This window comes from Zonotrichia leucophrys, chromosome 2 (assembly GCF_028769735.1).
Source record: "Zonotrichia leucophrys gambelii isolate GWCS_2022_RI chromosome 2, RI_Zleu_2.0, whole genome shotgun sequence".
NCBI lineage: Eukaryota > Metazoa > Chordata > Aves > Passeriformes > Passerellidae > Zonotrichia > Zonotrichia leucophrys.
In genome coordinates, this window is record NC_088171.1 from 128,759,454 (window position 1) to 128,766,769 (window position 7,316).

At 39.9% G+C, this 7,316-nt stretch overlaps 1 protein-coding gene across 1 annotated transcript in view; it reads right to left on the minus strand.

The window, feature by feature from the left end:
- The window catches only part of FZD6 (frizzled class receptor 6), a 67,624-nt gene that overhangs the window by 32,946 nt on the left and 27,362 nt on the right, over nt 1-7,316 (minus strand). The gene's annotated exons all lie outside the window — the stretch shown is intronic.

Below are 7,316 nucleotides of genomic sequence, written 5' to 3' on the forward strand. Positions count from 1 at the left end.
ATCCTCAGCAGTGTTCCAGGACATTCATAATTATATCCATCCCTTAACCAGCTACTGTATCATCTCGCCTCATCATACCACTCCTGTGCTGCAGGGATTTCCCAGGTTCTTGTGAACTACATAACAGAGTACCTTGTAAAAATAAAACAGATCTGCCTGTAAATACATCCTCTCAACACCTTCTCCCAGTGGGAATTCTGGAGTAGCAGATTCACTATTTGCTAAAATATGAAGGAAGAAGTTCAGATAAGAAGCACAAATCTTTCATTATTATTGCTTCTCAATTTCTTTACTAGCATTTCTTTTACATCCCGTAGAATAAAGTTGTTGTTAATATGTGGAAAATTCATTGGAAAGTGTCATGATCATTGTATACATCACCCTTACAAACAGAACAGCAAGTCATTTTCTGTCTTTTTTTAGTCACTGCTTATGACAACAAAAACTTATTTTAATAATGGTTTTAATGCTCAAAAATAATGTTTTTCCTAAGCTTGCTTGCAGGTGCTCCTAAACTATTATAAATAGAAGCATCATGCAGAATACTAAGCATGTTTTCAGCTGAGACATGCAGTTTTGCCTGAGATCAATGCACAATACAAAAATGAGTCACACTTTAGATCTTATAGTAAGTATAACCACGTAAGAACTAATTTCTCAGGTTAATAAAACCTGCTACACTCCAGGAATTGTGTCAGCATAACTTTTAAATTAGGATTTGCAAAACAGGGTTTGAAACCAGTTATACCATGTTCTGGGAGATAGTGCTGACCACTTTTAAGGCTTCCAAATTATACAAACCTCATTTTCTTAGCCTCCTTCCATGTTTTTTTATCCTTGATGTTTATGATCAACCATAGTAGAACCAGTCAATGTCTGGAAACTAAGATTTTCCATCCGGACATTTGTAGTCCGATGATGGAGACAACTGTGTGGGTGTGAAAGCATCTCAAATACAAATTATAGCAAAAAATAAAATCATGGAATTATAGAATGGCTTGGGTTGTAAGTGGATCTTAAAGATCATCTCGTTTCAATTTCCCTGCCATGGGCAGGGACATCTCCAAATAGACCAGGTTGCTTAGAGCCCCATCCCACCTGGCCTTGAACACCTGCAGGGGTGGAGCAACTGGAACATGGAATATTGTCAGGCAAAAAAATTAAAATAGACAAAGCCAATAATGAATGAGCTAGGAAAGATTTCAGTATGCATCAGTAGTAATCACAGTGGGTCATAAACAGAAAAAAAAGCTTCATTAGCAAGGGATTGAGTCTAACCATAAAAATGTTTTTCTGACTACATCTAGTTAACATTCAAATTTGTCTTCCCACTTGCCAGAGTTTCAGTAATTCACAGATATCATCAACTGTGACAACTGTGACAGCAGGCAATTTGGGACACAAGGAGGCAGACAAGGGGCTAACCACTCTCATGTGTTTTTACATGACTTTTGTACAATGTGTACTGATTTCATGTCTGTGCCTTCATTTCCCTTCTCAGACTTTCTGACATATAACTGAGTGTGTTCAACCTGAAGGTGGAATAGGAGGCCAAAAGTCAGAAATTAAAGCTTCAGATAGAGAAGGAAGGTCAGGAGCCAACAGGGACAGAGGGGCACGATTCTCTGATGCACAAATATGAGAAGCAGAGGAGGTAGGCCAGGAGGTTCTTTGCTTCACTGAGAAGAGTGTATGTCATGCTGGGTGAGAGTTTACACGCTGGATGGAGATGGAAATTGTAAAGCTCAGCTGTGGGCAATTGCTAAGAATCTTACAAAGCATCCAAAGTGGCAAAGCAAAGCAGAAATGTGGCATATAAGCAAGAAGAAAGGGGAAGCCTGAGATGCCAGGTGGGATTTATGCCTCTCTGTGACACAGGAATCCTAACCCACCCTTCTCAGAGCCATCAGTTCCTGAATCCTAGAGACCTTCTGGGAAAAAGGAACGCTTAGGATTCATGGGTAAGTTCTCAAGGCTTCCTTCCCTATTGGAATATGAATCCCAATATAACCAGTTAGATTGTGCCTGGGTCAGTGTGACCCTCGCTGCTGAGCCAAAGGCGGCTTCTGTGGTGCTTTACCCCAGAGATACCTTGGCTGCTGGAGATTGCAGCGGGGCACTGGTGCAAGTCCAGGCTTGTCAGGAACTCTGTTTACCTCAGGAGAGAGAGCTTCTGGCGATGGTGAAGAGAGAAAGGAGAGGATTCTGCTGGAGGGTTATATCCAGATGTTTATTCCATGGTTACAGAGGTCTGAACCGGGGCAATTCCTCCAACAGAATGGAGGCCGCATGGTCTGATTAACCTTTTAAGCTCCGGGACAGGGTAAGGGTAGGGGACAGGTGAGCTACCAACCAGGTGAAAGGGGCAGGGTCTCAAGGGACTAGGGACACCTATCCAATGTCCCCCAGGCCTGAGGGACCAACCACACTACGCCTTGCTGGTATGTTAGCCTGATTGACAGGGCACACTCAGCAAGGGGCGAGGGGGAAGGGAGAAGGTATAGGCACACCTGGGAAGGGACCCGGAAGTTTAAAACAGGACATTGCAACACACCGCAACACTTCCCAACAGCAGCCTAATCATTGTTGTTATCTTTGTCCTCAGAGGACCCAAATTGCCCTTGAATGAGAGAGATGTCCATGTTCTCTTCCATGGAGCATGATGTGATGCCCTTGTCCTGCAGCAGAACACAATTCAGAGCCTTCCAGTAGCAGAGTACAGTAACTTAGCAATGGATAACTGCTCATTATTGTATTTAACTGTTTTCCAAGTCCGACTCAGGACTTTAATTTTAGTCCTGCACTGCAATAAGTTGCATTCCTACCTGTGCTGGGCCATATGGGCACACAAGACCACAGTGAGTCACCCTGTGCCACCAATTGCCACCTCATGCACTGATGATCCTTTGCTCAAGCTGCTTTCAGGCAGTTTAAGAACCTTTCAAAAGGGTCAATGATCATGATATGCTAGAAGTATACATTATTCTGGAGCACTGTTTTTCATGGTTGCATTTAGGGGTAGGTTTGGAACTATGTTCTATGTCTGATCTAATTTCAGAGTGGTATCATTCTGTAGAGCTAAAACTTTCATGGTGGAAAGTGAAGAAAGGCAAAACAATCCCAGTGTAGTAGCAGAGGCCATAGGTCTGCTGAGCAGCAAGATGGAAAGGTTGATCATGGTTGGGAGCCACTCCAGACCTAAGGATACTGACAACACTTAAGAGAATAGGCCAACCAATCCATGTAAAGAGGAGCATGGACATCCAGAGATGGCAACCCTGTTTACAGAGGTCAGAAAGAGAAAGATATTCCATAGAAAAGGTACTGTAATACACATCCTGGGACCCTTTCAAAATGTCAGTAGAGTAAAATCAATAGACAAGTAAAAAATCAGTTTAACTCACCCAATTCAATTTATGATGGAAATTCAATTGGAATAATGTTACTAGAATTTGTCAGCTTGGCCCTTGGATTCATAAATCCTTCATAAATTCAATTGTCCTGTGTCTTCTGTGTGCATCACCACTCAAACAGTTATTTGCTCTTGAGCAAAGGGACTGAAATTAAATAACAGCCAAAGACAGCATTTTTTTTCTATTCTCCTCTTTGCACTTGCATTATACAAACATATGTCTCATATTTTGCACCAAATTGATTCAACTTCCTTAGGAAAACTCAGATAAAGCTGTTTAAGCAAGTGTTGTGGAGTAATTTATCCTAAAAACAGATACTAACAATTTCAATAGAAGTTAATAACAAGTTCTGTTATCATATGAAAAATTTAATGTATTGTTTGATTTATGCAGATGTAACTAGAACACCAATTTAATCCAAGGAACCGACATTCCTTTAATTTCATGATTTGTATGTTTCCCTTGTTGCATTCTCCCCTCTGGGCCTTTTCTGGCAAGATATACATGTTTCTGCATCTCTGCCAATTGCATTGTGTCTTTTCCTCAGCCACTAGCAAATACAAGGTTTCTACACTCCTGTGAGTAAAGTGAATAATTTAGCTAAGCTTTTGTTTGAGCTCTACAAGAACTGTGTGAGTGAAGCTATTGAATGCCAGGAACAAGTTCTCAAATCTCCACCAATTCAGAAGAATCTAAAGTTGCTTTATATTCAGGAGCTCTAGCTGTGTCAGTTGAAATGCTGCTTTTAACCAGTATCTGAATTTGAAAGCCATAAAAAGGGAAGAAAATCAAACCTGCATTACTAGAGCTTTCTGCTTTCGCACTTATTTGTAGTGAAGTAACATGGTTTCTTCTAGATTGTGGACTATTGTAGGAGAACAGCAGCAGCATAATCCATGTTGAATGAATGAAACCAGAGGCTCACTAATGAACAGAGCAAAGTAATTTTTTGGTATAAAAATGTTTATAAAATATTGTCTGAAATTATAGAAAAGTTACTTTTTATGTAGTATAAAATTATATAAGCAAAACTGTAGGAAAAACTACAAATGCACTGATTATTATAAATGCACACATTTAAGTTACTTTATAGCACAGTGGCAATATAAAGTGTATAGAGTGTGCAAGCCATACTCACTTTGAAGTTTTTATGCTAAGACAATGGGGTATGCAATGGCCTTAGTAGTAGTGAAAACCTGTGTCTCTTGAATCAGAACTTACCTTTGCTAAATGCAACCAAAATGGTCTGTTAATGGAAGGAGAAAGATATCATATAGACCTATTGCCACAGAGTTTTAGATATATGGAAGAAAATCACAGAGTAGAAAAAATTTATACTGACTTGCTCTGGTGTACTCAAAGCTGAAACTTGTCTGTCACGTGAAGATGGAAGTCATTATTTCTTTTGATCTCAAAGACATCCCAAACACCCAGCAGAGGTGGGAGGTGCTCTTACTTTTCTAAGAGTACAGCAGGCAGTCTGAGAACACTGTCAAGATATATTTTATTATACTACACATGTCAAAAAAGTGGTCACCTGGACCTGCTCCAGCAAATCTCCAACAGGTTCTTGAGAGCCCAGAAATATATCTGAGTGGCACTGCCTCTTCAAGTATGTGGGATAAACCCCACATGAATTTGAAGAGAAACAGTCCAAAGAACTGAGCAGATATAAGTGAGGTTATCTTGAGCTAATAAGATCATAAATTTGCAGCTGAAGATGTCCTGGAGCAGCACACTTTTATTGCAGAGGGAACTGGTTGTTTTGTTCCTGTGTGTTCTCCAGAGGTGAACTTGCACATGTGCCACATGTGCACAGATGGTTGGGACTAGGATCCAGGAGCAGGTATTGGAGCTAAGATATTTGGCAGCATAAGTTCAGCCTGTGATAAAAATGCATCTGTAACATGAAATACCAGCAAGAGCTTATTAGACAGAAATTAAAAATACCTATATGGTAAAGGCATAAGAAATTATTTCTCATCATGGATGCAAGTAATCAATGAATTGTAAGAAAAGACAGCATACAGACAGATGAGCAGCAGTGATGACACCAATTTTGTATTGGAAAAAAAATATATACATATACCAGTACATATTCTGGAAGTTATTCTGTTATACTTGTTAAATATTCTTCGAAATTGTCAAAAGATATCAGGCACAGACCAGGGACAGAAAATCCTTATCAGATATGAAATTCCAGCTAGAGCAGGAATGGGCATAAAGTGTTGGCTTCCACATGGTTTTGAACATGTTAGTTCATCTGAAAGATTGTTTTGAGTCAGAAATATGAATAATGAATATCATTTGCATAGGACACCACACATGAACATTAATATTGCACTCCCTGCATCCCAACAGTTCCCAGAGGTGATACTGCTTGGGTGGGGTAGTGGCTGTTCAGTGAGTTAATGAGAATTAATTTTGCCCCTGTGCTTGGCAGTTGTGCTCATGAGCTTTATTTTTCAGACCCATGTCTGAACTGGTAAAATTATGCTCTCAGTAATATAATAATGTGTCTAGTAATGTGCTACAAAAATATGTCATATTAATAGTAAAGAGGAAAATAATAAAGTGGAAAAAATCTTCTAGGAAGGAACTAATTTGAGGGCAAAGGAAATGCTACTGCACTGCAGAAGGGCTGTTTAGGGACCTGGACAGGACACAACACCCAATGTTTTAGGTTCAAATCAGTCCTTGAGTCGAGCAAACTGAACATAAAGCCACCCACAAGTGTGACCTGGAAAGTTCTCCTTCCCTTACATGAACAACCCCAATATTTAATTTCCTGGTAAAACCAGATGAACATGACTAATTTCATGCCTTTTGTATTTGACAGCTCTTCATAGCTGATAAAGAATAGGCTGCTGCTTAGCTAGGGTGCCTTTTCTTAAGCTGCTTTTTGACTGTGAGCAATCTGTTTTTTCTATCCGTGCAGCAATATCCCAGACACGTTTCCCTGTATCCAAACATGTGGGTGTTTTGCAGAGGTTAATGGAAATTAAATTAAAGCTGAATAATACTAATTATAATGCAAAAGTGTGCAAGCAAAGCTAATTAATACAACTGGCAGCATAGCTTAGTCTTGCCCTGTGACATCACTCTCTCTCTCTTTCTCCCTCAATCCCATTTTTTTCCTAAGCAGGGGCCCACAGCAACCTAAAGCTACTTGTTTTACACAGTCTTGAATGGACAGATATACAGCAGCATCCCACTTTTTCCACTCAGGACTTAAATGATATTCAGTCCTCCAGAAATAAATGAAAAGCCATTATGCTCTCCCTTTTTTCTTCTTGCTCATGAACATCCCAGTTCCACCATTAGGATTTCAGTATTTCCTAGATTTTAGTGTTTGCTGAGTTTTTCTGTGCAAGGAGTTGTTGCAAATAAACTTGGATTTTATCTTGATTAAGTGACATATGTCAACAAATGTAATTTCTGGTAGACCACCTCACTTTTTATCTTATATTAATGACCCAACTTTGCCATTAGTTTACCAAAGGGCAGAAGAATGGCTTTTAACTATGGATAGGATGCACAGGCTACCTGAAAAAAATTTGAAAATCAGAAGGAAAGACTTGAAAACAGAATGAGATCTTGCATCCCTGCATCTTACAGTACACCTTATTTCTTGCTAGCACCTTTTCCACATGCTTCACTGAGCCAGTCTGGAAAGCAGGCACCTGAGAAGGCACTGGTGCAATGAGGGATGCTTGGCCTGAGGACAATGAAAATTTAGTGTTTCAAAACTAAACAGTGTATTGAGTTCAAAGGCTCCACTTGCAAGGTATTGTCTGATCCCAGATTTTGAAGCATCCTGTTTGTAGGGTTCCCATGGGCTGTTTCACGCCTGAGTGCTGGACTACAGCTTCCTTGTGTCCCTAAATCCTTTTTTGGCACATC